The sequence below is a fragment of the Mus caroli genome, unplaced genomic scaffold, assembly GCF_978045245.1.
Source record: "Mus caroli unplaced genomic scaffold, Mus_caroli_1 scaffold_16, whole genome shotgun sequence".
NCBI lineage: Eukaryota > Metazoa > Chordata > Mammalia > Rodentia > Muridae > Mus > Mus caroli.
The window spans coordinates 21,526,338-21,548,610 of record NW_028227271.1 but is presented as its reverse complement, the minus strand read 5'-3'; the positions used below and the strand labels follow the sequence as shown (position 1 = coordinate 21,548,610).

General features: G+C 43.5%; 2 pseudogenes; both read right to left on the bottom strand.

Moving 5' to 3' along the window:
• Window positions 1–3,706: 3,706 nt before the first annotated feature.
• LOC110289002 (ATP synthase F(1) complex subunit delta, mitochondrial pseudogene) lies at window positions 3,707–4,473 on the bottom strand (annotated as a pseudogene).
• A 7,143-nt stretch (window positions 4,474–11,616) lies between these two features.
• Window positions 11,617–22,203, bottom strand: LOC110289001 (cytochrome P450 2D3-like; annotated as a pseudogene).
• Window positions 22,204–22,273: the final 70 nt, after the last annotated feature.

The window sequence follows — 22,273 nt, the reverse complement described above, 5'->3', positions numbered from 1 at the left end:
AAACTATGGAACCGCAGTTGCCATTCCAAAAAATAGGTATACAATTATTGTAGATTTAAAAGATTATTTTTATACTATTCCTTTGCATCTTAAAGATTGTAAAAGGTTTGTATTTAGAGTACTTGTAATTGTAAGTGACCCATGAAGCAATACATATTATTGGAAAATTTTTACCTCAAGGAATGACTATGAGTCCTATATTAGGTTAAAAATTTTGTGCTGCTTCATTACAAGAAGTTAGGACTTTGTATCCTTCTGTGTATATTATTCCTTATATGGATGATATTTTGTTAGCTGGTTTTCTGAAGGATTTCTCCATGATTTTGCTCTTATACAACAAGCTTTAAAATCTTGGGGATTAGTTGTTGCTACAGAAAAGATTCAAAAGCAATATCCATTTCAATATTTGGGACATTAGCTATATCCTAAATGTTTGTATTTTTCCTCAGAATGCTGAAGGAGCATGAGAACTGCCTGAGTGATTGTTGAGACATGCTGATGCTGGGAAAAAGAATGATGCTGACTGTGTGTGAGCTTGCCAAATCCCCTGACAATGGTGATAGGGAAGCTGTATTAGACGTATATTCCTGACCCACCTTTATCTGCCCATATCCATGCCTGGACAACTTGCCTCAAGCTTTCAGACCTTTTGGACAGAATGCATGAGACTGTAGAAACTGCCTTCAAAAAATTAATCAAATACAGAAGTTATAATAACCCCTTCTCTTTCCTTTAATATGACCAGTTATTCTGACTCAATCACGGCCTAGTCTGGAAATCAATTCCATATTTGGGGACAAAAAAGTAACAATCTTCATTTGGAAGGCTTTTTCTGGTCATTTTCAAAGACATATTTGAAAATTGACAGCTGCCTTGTTTGAAGTGACATTTGCAGTAGATAAAATTGGGACATTATCTTGAATTTGAGCAAATATTACTGGGTGTGTTAAGGCTCCTAATTATTTTTTTGGTTAGTCATGTTAAAATTACTTTAGTTTCTTCTATGGTAGTTAATGTAAGTTGCATTTAATGTACACTTTCTAATTGTGTTAGTGTATTGAAATCTAGTGTTGCTGTCATGGTGGTCTCTCAATGAGCCTCTGTTCTATTTCCTATAAGTATGACAAGACTTGGTATTCTTAAAAAAAAAAAATCTTACAGATACTGGAAGAAGAAGTCAGGCTTTACGCAGAAGCAAGAGTTTAGTGGACTTGATTGTTGCCAGTATAACAGTTTTGATTATATTGATAGCTAGCATCATTACTTCTGCAATCACTTTGACACAAGAAGTGAAGACAGCTAATTTTTTTAAATGATTTAGCAAAGCATGTTACTAATGCTCTGAGTATTCAAGAAGATTTAGATAGACCTTTGGAACAATGGATTGATGCTCCTTTTAATCCTACTCAAACTGTTGGAAAAGAGGATCAAAGTTTAAGAGTAAGAAGCCATCTCATGTGTCATGGTAAATTCCAATGGATTTCTGTCACTTCTCAACTTTACAATGAGAGTCACAATAATTGGGAGAAAATTCAAAGACACTTATAAGCTATTTGGCACAATTCTAACACCTCTCTGGACATTTTAAGTTTGCATCTGCAGATTTTGAATTTAAGGAATGCTGCTCTGCTGAGTTTTGATCCTGTGGAGTTGGCTGATAAAATTATTCATGGCTTAAGGTCAGTATTTCCATCTTTTTAAGCTTCCAGAATGCTGTATATAGCTTGATCATGCTATTCTTTTTATAATGCTATCTAATTGTCTTTTTCTTTTCAATTCTCATTCTGTCCCTAGAGACCCTGTTGACTCACTGAACTCCTTTAGTCACTCCTTTAACATAATTCAATATTCTTGAACTCAGGATTCAGCTCCATTTTACACCCTGGTTCCCCTTTAATACTTGAACCATATATGGTATATATCTTTTCTCTGATCTCTATGCTTGTTTAAATGCTCTATATGTGATTCAAACAGAGAACAAAGTTTCTGCTGGGCTTATTTGAGATTTACTTTGTCAGTGTAATTAATATAAATCTCTTACCTTAGTCTCAGTTAGACTCTTTAGACAAGGACAGAGAGCAGTCACATTTTTCACAAAGATACCAGAAAAAAAGACTCTAGGACGCATACTGAAATTTATCTCCACTAAACCATCTTGGGCCAACACTACACAGTTCAAAGCAATCTCAGTCACAAAGTCTTTCATATTCCTACTAGGAGAGCCCATTAAGCCCCACTTAAAACTTTCCACTGCTTTCCAAATCCACAGTCTCTGAATCCGCATTCTTCTAGACAAAAGCATGGTCAAACCTATCACAGCAATATACCACTCCTGGTACCAAGTTCTGTCTTAGCATTTTACTGTTGTGAACAGACACCATGACCAATGCAACTCTCATACAGAAAAACATTTAATAGGGACTTTATACACTTTCAGAAGTTTAGTCCATTATCATCAAGGTGGGATCATGGCATTGTCTGGGCAGGCATGAGGCAGGCAAGGCTGAGATTTTGTTTTTCTTTTTATTTTCTTTTATTCTTTAATCTTTACTTTACAATCCAGTCTTCATCTCCCTCTTAGTCCATTTCTGATTGTTCCCTGTCTCCAAGAGGATGTCCCCTCCCCTCAAACCCTGACTGCAACAAACCTCCTCACTCTCTGGGGCCTCAAGCCTTGTGAGGGTTAAATGAATCTTCTCTCACTGAGGCCAGACAAGGCAGTCTTCTGCTGTATATATGGGGGGAGGGCTCATATATGTTGTATGCTTTCTGGTTGGTGACTCCATGTCTGAGCAATCTCTGGAGTTCAGGTTAGTTCATACTAATTGCTTTCTATAGGGTTTCTCTCCTCCTCAGCTTCTCCCAGCATTTCCCTAATTCAACCTCAAGGGTCACTAACTTCTCTCCATTGCCTGAGTGCAAATATCCGCATCTGACTCTTTCAGCTGCTTGTTGGGCTTTTAGGGGACAGCCATGCTACACTCATGTTTGTAAGCACACCATAGCATCAGTAATAGTGTCAGGCCTTGGGGCCTCCCCTTGAGCTGGCTCCCAATTTGGGCCTATCATTGGACCTCCTTTCTCTCAGGCTCTTCTCAGTTTTCATCCCTGAAGTTCTTTCAGACAGGAAAAATCCTGGCTCAGAGTTTTTGACTGTGGGATGACAAACTCCACCCTCTACTTTATGCCCTGTTTTTCTACTAGAGGTGAACTTTAAAAGTTCCCTTTCATCAATGTAGGGGATTTCATTTAAGGTCCCTCCCTTTGCACCCTGAGATTCTCTCACCTCCCAGGTCTTTAGGACATTCTAGAGGGTATACCCACCTCCTACCTCCGGAGGATGCCTGTTTCCATTCTTTCTGCTGGCCCTCAGAGCTTCTGTCCTGTCCCCCACCCAATACATAATCAGGTTCCTGTCCTCCTTGCACTGTCCCCTTCCCCACTCTGGTTCCTCCCTCTCTTCGCCCTCCTGAGACTGCTTACTTCTCCCTCCCTAGAGGGATTGAGGCATCCTCACTTGGGGCTTTCCCCTTGTTAACCCTCTTGAGTTCTGTGTATTGTATCCTGGGTATACTGTACATTTTTGGCTAATATCCATTTATTAGTGAGTAAAAATTATGCATGTCCTTTTGGGTCAAAATTCCTCACTCAGCATGATGTTTTCTTTTTTTTTCTTTTTTCTTTTTGGTTCCTGGTGTTTAATGGAGACAGGCTGGGTAAGTTGATGACAGTTCAGGTGGCTTTGAGGGGCAATCAAGGCCATCTCTCCAGAGGCATCGTGGGGATCCCAGACTGGGGGGAGCCCTCCATGACCTGGCAGGCAGGCACCAGGAAGCTTTAAGCCCAGCAACTGGAGCACTGCTGACCCCTGGTGGCCACTTCAGCCCACTGGGAACTTCTCATAGGCCTGGACCTGGCTCAGTTTCCCCATGGGTAGGTACCATCTACTCCAGGGCCTTCACTAGGGCTTCATTGGCCTCAATACGGATCTGGATCTCGGCCCGTGCTGCCTCATCCGCCGCACCTGACAGTTCTGACTGCGCCTTCTCCAGGTTGGCCCGGGCTGCCCCCAGGTCCAGCATGTCCAGCGTCACAGCTTCTTCAGCTAGTAACTGCACAGAGGAGTCAGCATTCACAGTGACGGAGCCGCTGCTCACAAAGTACATAGTTGTGGTGCCGTCTTCTGCGTGAACCACTACCAGCCCAGGCCGTAGGACCTGTAGTGTGGGGACATGGGATGCCAAGATGCCAAAGGCTCCAGTCAGCGTAGGCACGTCCACTTGCTTGACATTGGCACCGTCAAAGAACACCTGCGTCGGGGAGGCAAAGGTGAAGGACATCTGTCCCGGCCCGGCGGCGGGGGCAGGTGCAGCGGCAGCCTCGGCGTACGTACGCGCCTGAAGCATCAGGTGGCGCAGGCCCGGGTGACAAAGCAGTGAGGCGGGCAGCATGGTGGCAGAAACATCAGCGGACTCTAGCTTCGCGGGCGGCCGACACACCAGCATGATGTTTTCTAGATCTATTCATTTGCCTGCAAAACACATTGTCAGGAGCCATAATGGCACAAGCTAATAGCTAGTAGGTGATCATCCTGAAGTGGCCTGCATCAGATGATTATATAATCTGTAACAGGTGAGCCCTCATTAAGCAAGACTGTGAGGGACTCATTTTAGGAAAGATTTCTGCTATTAATATGCTTTTCCTATGATTATTACATGTAAATAACTATCACTAAGTAGTAGTACGTTCTTTGGAGCAGATTCACGAAGATGTACTATCTTGTTATGATGCTATATAGACAAATAGATGACTTAAGTCTTAATGATGATCCTATAAGAATTCCTAAAATTATATCTATGATTATTAAACTCTTTTATAATGGGACTACTATTAGTTTCTTTTCTGATAATCAAAGCTGCAATGAGAACTCTGCCATTCCTTGAGTGTTACCAGTTAATTGCTCTTAGATAATAACCAGATTTTCTCCTACTCAGAGCACATCCCAGGAGGTTGTAAAACAATTAACCAAAGGTCATAAAAATGGATTTATTATAGGTGCAGATAAAATAAATAAATTATTGACTGAGTTTATCTACAGAAAACATGACTAATAACTTAGTTACAGTTTTAAACCTTCAGTGAACCTGTGCAGCTGTGACAGGTGATAGATCTTTATCCAGGTAATCACTCCTAACGGATATGCATGTAAACATTCTCTGTTGTAAACTTCTATTGCAATTTATGATTTGATTTTCAGTGTGAAATTTTGATGAACTTTTTAACGTGTGATCATATATTCTGAATGATGTTTAGGGGCTGAGGACAAAGAGAAGAGTCAGAACTGAGGGACTGGGGTGAGAGGAATGGAGGTGAGAAGAACTGAGCTGAGGAGAAGTGTTTAGACAGAAAACTTTCTAGATTAGGAGACTGCAGAGTGGAATAATTTAGAAATTATAGGTAACATAAAATAATAAGAGAGCAATGTGCAGAATGCAGAGGGAAAGAGGAAAAAGGATGTTGCGGAAAGCAGAAGGAGGAAGCAGGCTTCTCCTTACCATGGGACAGAACATGTCCCATGGTAAGGACAAGGCTGGTTTAGTCTTATTAAAAGAAACAGTTTTTTTTTTCTTACAAACATGGGTTTGATTCATTGAGCCTTAAAAGGGTGGAAGCCTTTTATTTCTTTATGTAATAAATATTGGAGCGCACTTTTCATCCAGAATGAGTGAGTTCAAGCCAGATGTGGTGGTGCACACCTTTAATCCTAGCACTTGGGAGGCAGAGGCAGGCAGATTTCTGAGTTCGAGGCCAACCTGGTCTACAAAGTGAGTTCCAGGACAGCCAGAGCTATACAGAGAAACCCTGTCTCAAAAAACTAAAACCAAAACCAACCAAACAAACAAAAACCAGAATGAGTGAGTTCTTTCTGCACCAGTGCTTGGTCATTTGCTCTATATGCATATGTAAGTATGGATGTGTGTGTGTGTGTGTGTGTGTGTGTGTGTGTGTAGGTATGTAATTGTGAGAATGTATGCATATGTGTGTGTAAGTATGTAATTGTGAGAATGCATGCAAGCTGGACCCAGCTGGGTTTGAATAAAAATGAATGGGCATGAATGAAGCTGAATATGAACTTATGTGAGGTTATGCATATTTGCTTATGTAAAATTTTTCCTTCTTTGAGTGTTATTTTCTTCTCCTGGTTCAATAGAAGTTGTTGTTCCAAACCTCCCCCTAGCCAGACAAGCAAGAGGCATCTGGACAATAGGGAAAAGACTCTAGCAATTAATCCTTTACTTAATCTCCTGCTGTTTTAGGACAAGGTGCTATGTGCCAGAGACTGCAGTTTCTGACCTCAGAGGATCACAGAAGGCAGATCAGCTACAATATCATAGTGACTTTGACTTAGATAACTAAACTTTTTATTATACAGCAACCTTAAATTTCTCATAAGACAAAGTCTTATCCCAGAAACATGTAAAACAAAGTCTTACCCCAGAATCTCATAAGACAAAGTCTTCCCCTCCACCTACACTCTTCCCCCTCTGCTGCCTCAAGAAGAATAGACAAGAGAGAAGAAACACCCACGCTGGGTCTATCCCCTCCCTCCTGCCCCAGCAACACATGATGTCCTTGTTCTTAATACCTGAGTAATATTGCATTGTGTAAATGAAAAATATATTCTGCATGCATTCTTCTGTTGTGAGAATCTGGGTTGTTTTCAGCTTCTGGCTCTCAAAAACAAGGTCACTCTGATCATAGTGAACCACCTGCCCCTGTGGCATGGTGGAGCATCTTTTGGGTATATGTCATAGCTGGCATATTCAGATAGATCTATTTCCAATTTACTGAGGGACCTCCAGAATGATTTCCAGTTTTCAATCCCATCAGCAATGGAGAAATGTTCCTCTTTCTCCACATCCTTGCCAACATGTACTGTCACCTGAGGTTTTAATCTTAGTCTTTCTTAAGGTGGAATCTCTGTGTCATTTTGACTTGCATTTTCCCAATCAAAAGGATTTGAACATTTCTTGAAGTGCTTCTCCGTGACTTGAGATTCCTTTGTTGTGAATTCTATGTTTACTTCCATGCCCTATTTTTTTGAATCGGTTATTAGGGTTCTTGGTGGTTAGCTTCTTGAGTTCTTCATATATTTTGGGTATTAGTCCTCTCTGAGATGTGGGGTTGGTGAAGTTTTTTTCCCAATCTCTACATTGCTGGTAAGGCCCATACCTAAACATAATAAGAGCAATTTACAGCAAACCAACAGCCAATGTCAAATTAAATGGAGAGAGACTTGAAGCAATCTCATTAAAATCACGAACAAGGCAAGGATGCCCAAGCTTTCCATATCTATTCAATATAGTACTCCAAGTTCTAGCTACAGCAATACAACAACAAAAGGAGATCAAGGGGATATAAATTGGCAAAGAAGTCATGGTATCACTCTTTGCAGATGATATGATAGTATACATAAGTGACCCCCAAAATTCTACTAGAGAACTTCTCTAGCTGACAAACAACTTTCTCAAAGTGGCTAGATATAAAATTAACTCAAATAAATCAGTAGCTTTCCTTTGTACAAACGCTAAATGAGCAGGGACAGAAATTAAAGAGACAACACCCTTCACAATACTCCCAAATAATATAAAATATCTTGGGGGTAACTCTAACCAAACAAGTGAAAGAGCTGTATGACAATAACTTCAATTCATTCAAGAAAGAAGTTGAAGATCTCTGAAAATGGAGACATCTCCCATTCTCATGGAATGGGAGAACTAACATGGTAAAAGCAGCCATCTGACCAAAAGCAGTCTACACACTCAACATCCAAACACAATTCCTCAAAGACATGGAAAAAGCAATTCTCAAATTCATCTGGAAAAGCAAAAACCTAGAATCATGAAAACAATTCTTAACAAGAAAAGAACTTTTGGGGGAATCACCATCCCTGGCTTTGAGATATACTACAGAGCAATAGTGATAAAAAAAAATTGCATGGTTTTGGTACAGAGACAGACACATTGATCAATGGAATAAAATAGAAGAGTCAAAAATAAAACCACACACTTATGGACACTTTATCTTAGACAAAGAAGCCAAAACTATACAATAGAAAAAGAAAGCATCTTCAATCAATGGTGCTGTTGTAACTGGTAATCTGAATGTAGAAAAGTGAAAATGGATCCATATTTATTACCTGGTACAAAGCTCAAGTACAGGTTGGTCATAAACCTCAACATAAAACAAGATACACTGCATCTAATAGAAGAGAAACTGGGGAAGAAAGAGCCTTGAACCCATTGGCACAGGTGGAAATTTCCCCAACAAAACTCTGATGGCTCAGGCTCTTAATCAATAATTGAAAAATGGGACCTCGTGAAACTGGAAAACTTCTGTAAGGCAAAAGACATAGAGTTGAGATGTCTACATCTTCATCTGAAGGCTGGTAGCCAAATGCAGGCTCTCAGGCAGCTAGAATGAGGGTTTTAAAACCCACACCCACTGTGACACACCTACTCCAAGAGGGCCACATCTTCTAATATTTCCACTCCCTGGTCCAAGCATATTCAAACCACAACTACACCTTATGATGACAAGATATTGTGCCTCTATTCTTGCCCACATCTGGAACCTTTCCACACATCTTAAAGGTCAGTTAGTGAAGTTGGCAAGAGACAGGAAGACACTGGACTGATTCCTCAGTCACCTAGTGCTGTGGTGATTTCTTGGATGGTCATGGGTGGATAATGTCACCACTGCTCTCACCTTTAAAGCCCATAATGTGGGAAGACAACACATGCACACTCACACACTGGATGTAACCAAGGAGACAGTTGTTCTGTCCTATGTTACCCACATTCCTCCATTTGTGTGGGGTCCTCTGTGTGCTGTTCGCCCCAGAGTTCTCCAAAATGCTGCTGCCACGCAACAGCACATGTCCCTTATGTTCTACCTTGAAACTAGTGACTTCCCCTTGATTACCTGTCATGTAGCACCACCACTGGGCACTGTCCTGTTGCTTCTTAAGTACCATGCCCACATCTGACCAACTCTGCCCACATGACCTACTGACTTCTGAGGTAGGCATGAAGCCTGGGTGGTCAACTGTGGATACTGACAGATGGTTTGTACCAGTGTCTTCTGCCGGACTCTCTGTGCAGTGATCAGAACCTCCACATTAATGGTCAATTGCAAGATAGACACATCTCTGAAGTGTTGTAGCAAATAAGAACAAGGGACAGAACACCTCCAAAGGAGAGCCCCATCAGACTTCAAGAACCAGGCTAAGCACACAAGGCTCCATGGTTGTGTTTTTGATACGTATTGCACCCAGGCTATCATGGGTGTTGGGCAAATGCTCTACTACTGATCTACACTGCCAGCCCGAGATCTGGAACTTGTGGATAGGAATGTCACATATTCTAGGTACTCTCAAATATGACCATTCAGCTGTGACCTTAGCAGACTCTGGAAACTGCCTTAGGGCCTCTTAGCTCCCTACCCTGTATAAATAAAGTCAGGTGTCTTGAGGAACCCAGTGAGGTCCAAGAACACAACACCTTTTCCCCTTTGATTTTTTTGTCTAATATCCTGCATTAAGCCCTGATCTTTCTTCCATACCCTCAAGACCCCATCCATTAGAGAAAGCAGAAGAAACTTGAGTCTTCTATGTCTTCTGTCCTGTGCAACCATAGGCCATGTCAGCTGTCAGTTCCTGCCCCATTTCCTAGTCTTTCTGTCCACAATTTGCAATGAGAAAGAGCAAGATGTCCTTTAGTCCCTGCAGTGACTGTCACAAGGAAACTGCTAAACTTGCTACTTGGGGGCACAGCTCCCTGTCTGTCCTTGGCCTCAGTACAGTTTTGTGTTGCTACAGGTGCTGTGTTTTCTGTTGCCCTTCATTCCCTCCACTCTCTGTCCTCTAGGAAGTTTTGCCTCCTAATTTCCCTTCACTTCTCCCTCCTTCCCTGCCCTGTGCTGATTCTCTGGAGGGCATCAGATATAGTACTGAGTCCACAGGAAGTATGTAAAGTGGTTAATTCAAGATGACACTGTGAACATTGAGCATAAGTGTTCAGTGAACCTCTGATCCAAGGGGCATGATCATGAGCCACTCATCTGCCAGGCCACACTCACAGGTTTTAGGGGCTAAAGGACATTACCTCAGACTAGTGTAAGACTTTCCAGTACCATTGAAAATGGAGGAGAGGTGCGTTGTAGAGATCATTCAGCAGTGAAAAGCACTGGCTTCTGTTCCAGTGAACCCAGGCTTCGCTCCCAGCACCCACAGGATGACTTACAACTAACAGAAACTCAAGTCCTTGGGAATATTATTATACTCTATTCGGTCCTGTGTGCACACTGTATACATGCAGGCAAATACCTATGGATTTATGATAACAATAAAGGAGAGAGGTAGGACGAAGAAGAGTGTGTGGTAAGTAAATGTTATTGTTTCTGTAGGAACAAGGAGGGGTTCAGTGAAGTATACTTTCCCCAGCATGGTGAGGTTTTGGTCCTGTTCATTCCATAAACCAGTGTGTAACAAGTGATGAGCTGTACACGGAGCATCCTTAATATTCCTATTTTAATAGAGCCCGTGGCAGGACATTTTCTTTTTCACAAAATCAAAATCAAAATCAGTGTCTGCATATAATTGTGATTCGAGGCAGGCAATACAGGTTAGGGTCTTGGGATGCTGTAGTCTGGTCTTAGATTATATGGAATCTAAAATGAGCCTTTTTGAGTATCACATGCTCTAGAAATGTACTCTCTGGCCCAACCAAACCCACACACTTTCATGACTCCAAAATACTTGAAGTTTTCCTAGTGAGTAGCATCCAGTACAGTTGTCAAACAGTTGCAGGGAGGACTCTTTCCCAGTCTGGACCAGTGTTCCCAGACAAAACAGTGGGAAGTGGGATCCTGCCCATTTTCCTGGAGTCTGACCTGTCCCCTTTTGCTAAAGATGATTTCTTTGACTCCAGTAATCCTGAGTTTGAAGAAGTCAGCTATTTTAGTTGTGAGAGTGGTCTTATCCATCATTTGTGACTCTGTATGTAAACATTTCCTCCAGAACAAGTATTGTGCTGATTTACAGCACAAGCTATCCACACTCTCCTCACAGTAACCCTTGATAATGCCTTCTGTGTGTAGTGTGTGACAAACTCAGCAGCTAATTGTATGTATTTATGTGTGATGTAGGGTCAACCAGGGAACATCAGCACAACTACCTCTCCTCCTACTTTATCTGAATGCTTCCCTCTCTCCTCCCTTTCATTCCCTCCCCCTTTCTACCTTCAGGACTCCGAGATGTCTACCCATTCCTCCCCTTTATGAGAAGAGTCTTATTAAGTAGTGCCATCTATATAGCACATGCTGGGCTTGAATTTGCCATCTTCTTGCCTCATCCTGACTATGTCAGGATGCTTTACTGGAGGCCACTGCTACTGGAAAAACAAATTCTATTTTCACAGCATTAAAGTTGTTGATAGGACTGTGACAGAGTTTCAAGAAGGATTGTAGACTGTTGTCTTGGGACACAATTGAGACAAGGGTGGGGAATGGACCAGGAATCTGAGTTGCAGATACAGAACTTGTTTATTGGACATCAATAAGACCCAACTGGGGAGAAGGACAGAGCCACTGCCCCTACTACTAATCCACTAAACAGAACTGACAGGGTTCTGGAGTAACTGGCATTGCATAGATGCCATAATCACTGTGAAGGGGTTATCCAGCTGGCACTGAGAAGCTAAAGCGCTGCAAGATGCAGGTGAAGAAGGGGAAGAGCTCCATGCCGGCCAGAGGATCCCCCAGGCATGCTTGGCAGCCTGTATGTGGAAAAGGACTCAGTCAGACTGGGACCTGATTGGTGCTCCACCCTCCAAGGACCCCTGGGAAGAGACAGGAAGCCAGGTATCCCAGAGGTACCTGATGAGAATGACATGAAGGCCTTATGCTTCACAAAGTGGCCCTGGGCATCCAGGAATTGTTCAGGATGGAAGTGGAGGGGTTTCTCCCAGACAGTCTCATTCTTCAACACAGAGGACAGGTTGGGGATGAGGTTCATCCCCTGTCAGGATGAACATAATGTGAACATGGACATGGTGAGACTTACTAGACCCTAGTCACCAAGTTCACAGGCACAGCCTCTACCACACACACTGGATGCTGTCATATAAACTCACCACAGAAGCTTTCCAGCTTTCATTAATACTATGACATGGATATGTGATAAGTGACAGATGTACACCCTGTCACCGGTATTGTCAGTAGTGGCTGTTACAACAACTCCTGCCATATTTTACCATGTTTGCCTTCCTAGATTGGGATTTTTTTTAGTGTAATTTTTTTAAATTAGGTACTTTCTGCATTCACATCTCCAGTACTATCCCAAAAGTCCCCTACACACTCCCCCACCCACCAATTCCCACTTCCCAGTCCTAGCATTCCCCTGCACTGAGGCATATAAAGTCTGAATAACCAATGGGCCTCTCTTTCCACTGATGGCCGACCAGGCCATCCTCTGATACATATGCAGCTAGAGACACGAGCTCCGGGGGACACTGGTTAGTTCATATTGTTGTTCCACCCATAGGGTTGCAGATCCCCTCACCTCCTTGGGTACTCTTTCTAGCTCTTCAATTAGGGGTCCTATGATCCATCCAATAGCTGACTGTGAGTATCCATTTCTGTGTTTGCCAGGCCTCAGCATAGTCTCACAAGAGACAGCTATATCAGGGTCCTTTCAGCAAAATCCCGCTAGTGTATGCAATGGTGTCAGCGTTTGGAAGCTGATTATGTGATGGAACCCAGGATATGGCAGTCTCTAGATGGTCCACCCCTTCGTCTCAGCTCCAAACTTCGTCTCTGCAACTCCCTCCATGGGCATCCCGCTCCCAATTCTAAGAAGGGGCAAAGTGTCCACACCCTGGTCTTCGTTCCTCCTGAGTCTCATGTGCTTTGCAAATTGTATCCTATATCTTGGGTATTCTAAGTTTCTGGGCTAATATCCACTTATCAGTGAGTACATACCATGTGAGTTCTTTTGTGATTAGGTTACCTTCACTCAGGATGATACTCTCCAGGTCCATCCATTTGCCTAGCAGCAAAATGTTGGGTCCTGTTTGTGTAACCAGTTTGTTAGTCTATGTCTTTTTATTGGGGAATTGAGTTCATTGATATTAAGAGATATTAAGGAGAAGTAATTGTTGCTTCCTATTATTTTTGTTGTTAGAGTTGGCATTCTGTTCGTGTGGCTGTCTACTTTTAGGTTTGTTGAAGGATTACTTTCTTGCTTTTTCTAAGGCGTGGTTTCTGTCCTTTTATTGTTTTTTTTTTTCTGTTATTATCCTTTGAAGGGCTGGATTCGTGGAAAGATAATGTGTGAATTTGGTTTTGTGATGGAATACTTTCGTTTCTCCATCTATGGTAATTGAAAGTTTGGCTGGTTATAGTAGCCTGGGCTGGCATTTGTGTTCTCTTAGTGTCTGTATAACATCTGTTCAGGATCTTCTGGCTTTCATAGTCTCTGGTGTAATTCTGATAGGCCTGCCTTTATATGTTACTTGACCTTTTTCCCTTACTGCTTTTAATATTCTATCTTTGTTTAGTGTATTTGTTGTTCTGATTATTATGTGTCAGGAGGAATTTCTTTTCTGGTCCAGTCTATTTGGAGTTCTATAAGCTTCTTGTATGTTCATGGGCATCTCTTTCTTTAGGTTTGGGAAGTTTTCTTCTATAATTTTGTTGAAGATATTTGCTGGCCCTTTCAGGTGAAAATCTTCATTCTCATCTACTCTTATTATTCGTAGTTTTGGTCTTCTCATTGTGTCCTGGATTTCCTGGATGTTTTGAGTTAGGATCTTTTTGCATTTTGCATTTTCTTTGATTGTTGTGCTGATGTTCTCTATGTAATCTTCTGCACCTGAGATTCTCTCTTCCATCTCTTGTATTCTGTTGCTGATGCTCGCATCTATGGTTCCAGATTTCTTTCCTAGGGTTTCTATCTACAGCGTTGCCTCACTTTGGGTTTTCTTTATTGTGTCTACTTCCCTTTTTAGGTCTAGTATTGTTTTGTTCATTTCCATCACCTGTTTGGATGTGCTTTCCTGTTCTTCTTTAAGGACTTCTGCCTATTTGGTTGCGTTTTCCTGTTTTTCTTTAAGGACTTGTAACTCTTTAGCAGTGTTCTCCTGTATTTCTTTAAGTGAGTTATTAAAGTCCTTCTTGATGTCCTCTACCATCTTCATGAGATATGCTTTTAAATTCAGGTCTAGGTTTTCGGGTGTGTTGGGGTGCCCAGGACTGGGTGAGGTGGGAGTGCTGCATTCTGATGATGGTGAGTGGTCTTGGTTTCTGTTAGTAAGATTCTTACATTTGCCTTTCGCCATCTGGTGATCTCTGGAGTTAGTTGTTATAGTTGTCTCTGGTTAGAGCTTGTTCCTCTCGTGATTCTGTTAGCCTCTATCAGCAGACCTGGGAGACTAGCTCTCTCCTGAGTTTCAGTGGTCTGAGCACTCTGCAGGCAAGCTCTCCTCTTGCAGGGAAGGTGCACAGATATCTGGTGTTCGGACCTGCCTCCTGGCAGAAGATGAAGGCCTGAAACAGGGCCTGTCCCAGAAGCTGTTAGCTTCTTTAGTCCACATTCTCACCTATGCAGACTAGTCTCAAAGGGATCCGGGAACCAAGATGGCTTCCCCAGGTGCTCTGGCATAGCCCTCCCGGACGGGGAGGACACCTGTCCTCAGGGAAGGTGCCTGGATGTCTGGAGCCCGAAACGGGGTCTGCCTCAGAAGCTGTCCTCTAGGGACCTTGGGGGTGTCCTCCAACTCCTTGCCCAGGTGACCTGGTGCTGGCGCCGACCGGAAGGGACTTGTGACTCTGGTCAGGCCGGGTTTACTGCTTCCCTAATACTGTCTCAGGTCCCGCGTGATTGGAATGGAACAGAAGTTGTGTTCCACTCACTGGTGGTCCTAAGATCGCATGGAGAGTCCTCTTGGGACCTTGGGGGTGTCTGCCAACTCCATGCCCAAAGTTAGATTGGGATTCTAAAGTACAGTTATTGCTCTTGTTTCTATTCCCATATTTACCCAGAAGTTGGTTCTGTTTAGTTGCGAATTGTGTTGCCTAAACTTCAGTATTCCATAATTGGGCAGATCAGGTCAGCAGGTAGCCTACAACACTGACTAGAAATTGGAGGGACCCTGGCTTACCTTAGGAATAAGAGAACCCAGCACTTTGATGTCAGGGGAAGTCCTGTGTGTCAAAGGTATTGCAATGATGTCTGCAAAGTGCTGCACCTCATGAATGACAACATTGGTGAAGGGCATGAGGACCTGGTCTGCCATCCCTGGATGCCACACCTGTGCTATGACCTTGTCGATATCCTGTTCCACTCAGCCTGGGAAGACAGCATCCCCTCAGTTAAGGAGACCCATTGTGGTGCCCCTTGTCCCTCCACTATGGCTATGTTAAGGGGTGGGTTCATGGGAGAAATATGGCCATCATCCTTACAGGAGTTTGGGTTAAGCCATTGCTGGGAGCCACACAAGTCCCAAGTAATCTTAAGAAATGTGCCTCTACCCTGCTCCTCTTTTTATTACAGCCCCAGTCAGGCTGACTCTGCACATGTGGATGCAGGATCATGAGCAGCAGGACCTAGGTCAGAGTGATTGAAGTGGTCATAATCCTAGCACCCTACTGGTCAAGGACAACCAGGTGTAGATTTGTTTCATTGAAGCTACTCTCAGGGTTCCCCTTTGCCTAGGACACAGCAGGACAGCAGACTCAGTGTAGAGACTGGAATGTCCCATAACACCCTCCTGATGACTCCAGGTGGTTACACTTTGGTGTCACTGGGCTATTCACAGCAAAATGGACACCAGATCCCATAGTCTTACTTTCTTCATCTTAGCCAGATAGGCATCAGTCAGGTCTCAAGGTGGCTTGTCAGGGTCCTAGGTCCTTTTGTGCTCAGTCAACATCTTATCCACTATGGTGAGAAATGTCTTTTGCACAGGGAAGGCTTTGTCAGCCAACCCTCGGATGTGCAGGAGAATTGAGAATGTGTTCAGAACCTGTAACAGCCATAGAATATACTAGGCCTTCTTGCTGCCTTTAACAAGTTGCATAAGTAAGAATTCTAGTAATAATATTCATTGTCAATCTCCTGGCTCCTATTCTTGTGGTTGACACTTCTAGAGATCTCCTTCCCAAATCTCCTGTCTATACCCTCCAGTGGGAAGATGATCAGCACAGAATTTGCTCTGCAGGCTGCCCTTGAGCCACCTACCTCAGGGATGAAGCCAATTTTCTTTTTCATGCTTTCTTTCAATACAGTTAGCATCTTGATTAAGTCAGGTTCTCCTTACTTGAAGCAATGGGCATAAATGAGAGCGGCAATCACATTGAACCCAGCTTTGTCCAGGAGGGGGAAAGGATTGAGGGGACTACCTGGGAGTGGAAATGCAAGTAAAAGTTAGGATATTGTTTCCATCTCCCTGTCCCCACTTGCCTTCCACACCCATCACCCAACAACCTGGGTGGCCAGCCTCCTCCATCACCCACTGCTTCAGTGATTTTTTGCCCAGGCCAAAGTTGCACAGGGTTGACACAGAGAATCACTTCTGCTCTTGCCACTCAAGCCCATAAGGTACAGGGACCACAACTGCAGGTACATCTGTAAGCAAGGATACCTGGCTGTGCCACCCTCTTCTCTCTTTATTTCTCTTCTCCTCTGGGATCAATGCTTCCTATAACCTCACTCTTCCCCCAAACACATCTCTTCTACCCTCCAGCATGCTAATGAGGCTCCACAATGGATTTCAGGGACTTTTTAAAATTTTTTATCTCCATTACCACCTTTATCATGCCATGTTCTTCCTTTGCTCATTGTCTCTCATGTGTAACTTTGATGCCATCTCTGCCCCCACCCTGTATTTTGCCTTTAGCTTTGGGTCCACAGCCTATGTGTTGAAAGATGGGTATTTCAGGTCAGTCAGTGGTGTCCTCTCCTGCCACGGACTAGACTCAGTCAATCCCTCAACCCGTGGGAGAATCAGGGTTCTGGTACTCAAGTGGACAAGGAGTCAGCAGCGAGTGACAAACAGACATGAACACAAGAGAGTTTTGATCTGAATGTAATTTCTCAAAGAGAGCATCAGACTTATAATACCGAAGAAAATAAGGAAGTTAGGTGACACATCAGCCAAGGCACATTGAGGTTACCCAATCCTTAATGACTCTTTACACAAATCAAAAGAATGCATATGTAAAGACTGGCAGGAACTAGGCAATGAAACAACTGAGACAAAGTCAGCTCTATCTAAGGTCAGCTATATTCTTAGAAGCCAGGTGTGAGGTCGTTATGCTCCTAGGGCAAGGGCTTTTGTGCCCAAGCCATAGTTCTAATTCTGATTTATTGTTTAACCCACCCCCATCCAGCTCTTAGTAAATACTTAACTATGCTATTCCTCTGGGCTAGTGAAAGTATGTGCTAGGGAGTTCCACTCTAGCTAACCTTCTCATGAATAATGCAATACCCTAGTTCCTCCTAAAACCACAGCCGGATCTTCTTCCTATACCATTGTAAATTCCTACATAAGGGAGTGACTTGGCTGTTATTCTAAGTGATTTTGTGGGGAGCTTTCTTCTATTAAGTAATGTAGTCTTCCATACATAACTATAAGAAGGATTCTAAATTTACTTTGTTAAGCTTTCCCTGAAATTTCTAACTCTATGTAGTAGATAGTAATGCCTGATTTATTTCACTATCTCTCTTTCAATACTGGAGGCAATTCGTCTGAATAGGTAACATTCTTACTAAATTCCAAACCCAGGGTCAGTTCAAGGACTGCCTAGGACATTGGTGAAGGCCAGGAAGCAAAGTTCAACCTCATTTAGGTATTTGTCAAATCATTCCTTGGAGGCACCTATAATAAAACTATACTGAAAGAAAGCACACAGGACCATTCACCAACTATTGCAAGGACAAATCTGAAATACATCTGTTTATGGGGCACCATAAACTTTCCAGGAGACAAGTTTCTGTGAACCTTTATGTCTCAGGACTGTGGCCAGGCTTTTGGGCCTGCTACACAGTTTTTACTGGAGTGGATTTCACACTCTCCACAGGTCACCAGCACATCCTACAGTGCCTTTAGTCCATTGATCACAACCATGGACTTCTAGCCCATGTGGAGGCTGAACATGTTACCATAGTGATTTTGAAACTAAAGTAGAGCGACAGAGAACATAGGAAGTGGAGGTTGCCAAAGATCATGCAACTAAGCAAACATGTGCAAGATGTTGAGTGTTCACATGCGGGATCCAGTGTGTGTTTGTGTGTGTATATTAAAACAGGTTGGTCTGCATCCACATTCATGTGTGTGAATGTGTGTGTGTGTGTGTGTGTGTGTGTGTGTGTGTGTGTGTTCCTTGTTTGAACCTTGGTTCTCATATGTCCTGGAAAGATGCTCTTGACTGAGCTCCATCCACAGCCTGAGGATGCCTACCACTGTGGTACTTATGTTTTAAGTTCAGCAAATGAACACAGTAGATGTCACATCCCAAGTGTGACCTTGCAAGAGCCAGAAAACTGTCCTGAGGCCCCTTAGTATTTCATTACTCATGAAGAATCTCTGGTTCTTTGAGATGGGCAGTGAGGCCAGAGAGGACACAGCAGCAAGTGATTCAGGCAGGCATAGCCCCTCTCTCCACTCAGTGTCCTGACTGACATCCTACACTAAACCTCACACCATGGTAAGACTTAATCTTTGGCAAGACCATAAGGCACTTCTGACCTCTATGGCCACTGCTCTATCAAATCAACCTGAACTCTATTGTAGCATCCTGCTTCACCTCCTGGACTTTGACCTCCCAAATTATTGCCTTAAAAAGTTCCATTGGATGCCACAAAAAAACTTCATAAGTCTATCTCCTCTTGCAGGCCCAGATCGCTGTCTGACATATGGCTCAAGCCCCACTATATACTGATATGGACACCATAACCTTAGTTACCATCTACCACTAAGTCACTCACCTTGTACAAGCTGTATGGCATATTATCTAGGTCCACCTGTAGCAGGTTACCCAGAACAGGCCATGGTACAGGGCCTGGTGTGTAGAAAGAAGTCTAGCGCTGGCATAGGTGCATCAGGTCCACCAATAATATGAAGATGACTGTGAATATGGCCACAGACCACAGGCCAGTCTCAGTTAGCAGCTCCATCACAGCCCCACTGCTGCCCATGCTTCTTATAGATCAATAACCAACACACAATAAAACACCTAGGATCAGGAAGCCCCAAGCTTAGACCTTAACCTACCACCTTATAAAATAGTGCCAGGGTTGCCCTATGTCCTCTGCCTCTAGCCCCAATCCTGTGTTTTCTTTGGCTAAGGATAGGGTGGGGGCAGAGATGCTCAGTCCCTTCCGGGAGCTGAGCATGCTCATCTAAGCATGGTAGGAACATGGCCAGTAGACCTCTCCTTCAAGATTGATAATTTGATCGTTGTGTGCAAACAAACATCTTAAATGCCATGCTTGCAAAGCTTTGGGGGTTTGAGAACATTGTCTCAGAGAGGAATAAGATATCCTAGTTCTTCATGGAGCATTTTGTTGGGAGGACATGAGAGTTGACTGGCATCCAGTCAATGGCTTCTGTGGGTTTTTGAGCAGTGGTAGGCTGTCTCCTGAAGTTGAGGGAAAGAGGATAGAGCCCCTGGGGGCAAGAGAATGGCAACGAGGGAAGACATATAGATTCCCTGGGGGTAAATGAGGGTCATTGGCAGAAGGAAACTGGAGCATGTGCCATCTTCAGTACAGCTCTGTGGTCATCTAATTGATCAGGCAGCAAGACATATAACAAGGGATTTCTCAGATCCAGTCTGAGGGAGCTGAGAAATGACCTGATAATCTTGGGGGCCACTAAGTTGGGACAGGAACTTTCATATGCAGGCCTTTGTCTCTTATTCACCCTCTGTTTCTTGGTGGGTCAATCTCTCCTGGCAACAGTCTTCCACATGAATAGGTAGGGCAGCTTTCTCCTCATATGAGAGGCCTATGGTCAGAGCATGCAGCAAAGAGGAAAACAGAAAGATGACTCTGAGCCTTCTAAAAAAAAGACATTTGTGTGCTGGGCACTGCAGGGCACACCACACATGGCAGCTCACCATTCACTAGGGTCAGTGAAACCTCGGTCCCTGTCCTTGCTGGATCCAGACCTCTGAAGAGCAAAGGCTCAGAAGTCTCAGTGGAATCCACTCAGGCTTTGTCTGCTGCACATTCTGAGTGGCAGAAGTGAGGCAGGGGCTGAGCGGTGACCAACCATGTAGCACCACAGCAAGGACTACATATGGGTCTCCTCGTCTTTGCTGACCATGCCACCCCTGCTCTGACCACCTGTGTGTCACTGGAGCCTGGACGTGAGTCCATGCTTATTGCTAAACTGACCCCCCCCCATGTCTGCTTCCTCTTCCTGCCCATACTTCTTAGCTCTACCCAACCCAGTTCCTAAGAATGGTACCATAGATTGGATCAGAAACAAGGGACTTCTCAAGTCTCAAGTTGGCCTGAAAGGAGACCTGCATGGGAGTCAGGACACCAGAATGGATCATGGTCATTGGGGATTAGGGAGACAATTTGCTCAGGTCACTGATAGACTCAGGCTACTGAATTCCTCCTGCTTTGGTCCAGGATCCTTCCAGGGTAACTTCTAGTGCATGATGTTTAAACTTGTATGTCAGTGCTGGGACAACACATTTGGCCTCTCATCTCTATGTGTCTGTGTCATACATCACATTATCAAAGAAAAGCAGTGGTGCTGACAGTGTTCTGTCCCCAGTGGGGCATGGGCTGACTCAGTCTGGATTTTCCTGCATCAAGTAAGTGAGCCCTAATGAGATAATTTCACAGTCAGGTGAGGGATGTCACACTCTGTGTGCTGTAAGAGGTTTCTTCTCTGTCTCCACCCCTTGGGAGAGAACCTGGATGCTCTGCTAACCCTCTGCCTGCTGGCACTCTCTACTTCCCTTCATCCTCAGTCCATGTGCTCTCAGCCATGGTAACAACTGTGGTCTGTCAGGGTCAAGTGACATTAGAAAGACTGGGTTCTGGATATTCATGTCAGCAGCACAGGTGTGCCATGTCCACAACAGGAAGCTGGGACTGAGTCCGTGGCCTTCATTGGGCAGCAGTGCTCCCATGTTTTCAATTCTTTCCACACATGTCTACAGACAATTGATCTCTGTCCTTTGGATTCCACTGGAGGAGAACAGTTGGATCCTGGGCACATCTGCCATGTTTCCTTGAAATGATGATCAGCAGTGAGTTTCAGGGCCATTTCTATGTCTTCATACTCTCCCTAAGCATTCTGGGAAGTGTGATGTGACTCACTTGGATGATTGTGACTCTTGAGTGTTTCCTTAGGAAAGCTTAGTTTGAGCAAAGGGTGGCCAAGGTTAGTTAGGGTTGTTGATGCTTTCATCCTAGGATGGTTAATGTACTCCTCATGGTGTGAGAACAAAGGGAACTGTGATCCATTACCATGAGCTGGTACCTACGAAAACTCAAACCACAGAAACAACATTTGTAATGGTAAGCTTAGTATGTAATAAAATGTGAAGTATTGAGAATTAACCACATAGATAGTTCCTGGGCAAGCATTTTGTGAATTCCTAAAATGCACAAAAGGGGACTGCTAAGCAGGATCATGACATTGAACCATCCTCCATTTCCTCCTCCCATGCTGAAGAAGTAGTTGGGGTTTGTAGAACTGTTCTCAGATCCAAATAGACTTCTGTTTGCAAAGAAAATAGTTTGGTGGCCCAACCATCAAAGAACTAAAGCCAAACTGGGTTTTTATAATAGTTAAAAACATCCAAGTCAGAGGTCACTCTTTGGCTGCTGAGACGATTTGGTGGGTAAACACATGCCTCCCAGTCCAATAGTCTGATTTCTCAATCTTGGAGCCACATAGTTCTTCCACTCCTTCTGGTTGACCCCTCCTACATCAGAATACATGGGTAGCACACAACCCTACATACACCTCAGTATAAAATAAATAAATAAATAAATAACAAATAAATAAAACCCCAAACTTTTTTAACATGGTCACTGTTAAATGGGAGGAAGAGAAACAAATCATGGGAGGAAGATACTAATGGCACCCCAGAAGTCTGACAAGACAGTAAGAATCAGAAATTAAATTGTGTATCATATATGTGAAGCAAGCATGAGCCAAAGGTTTGCAAAGGCATTTGTGCC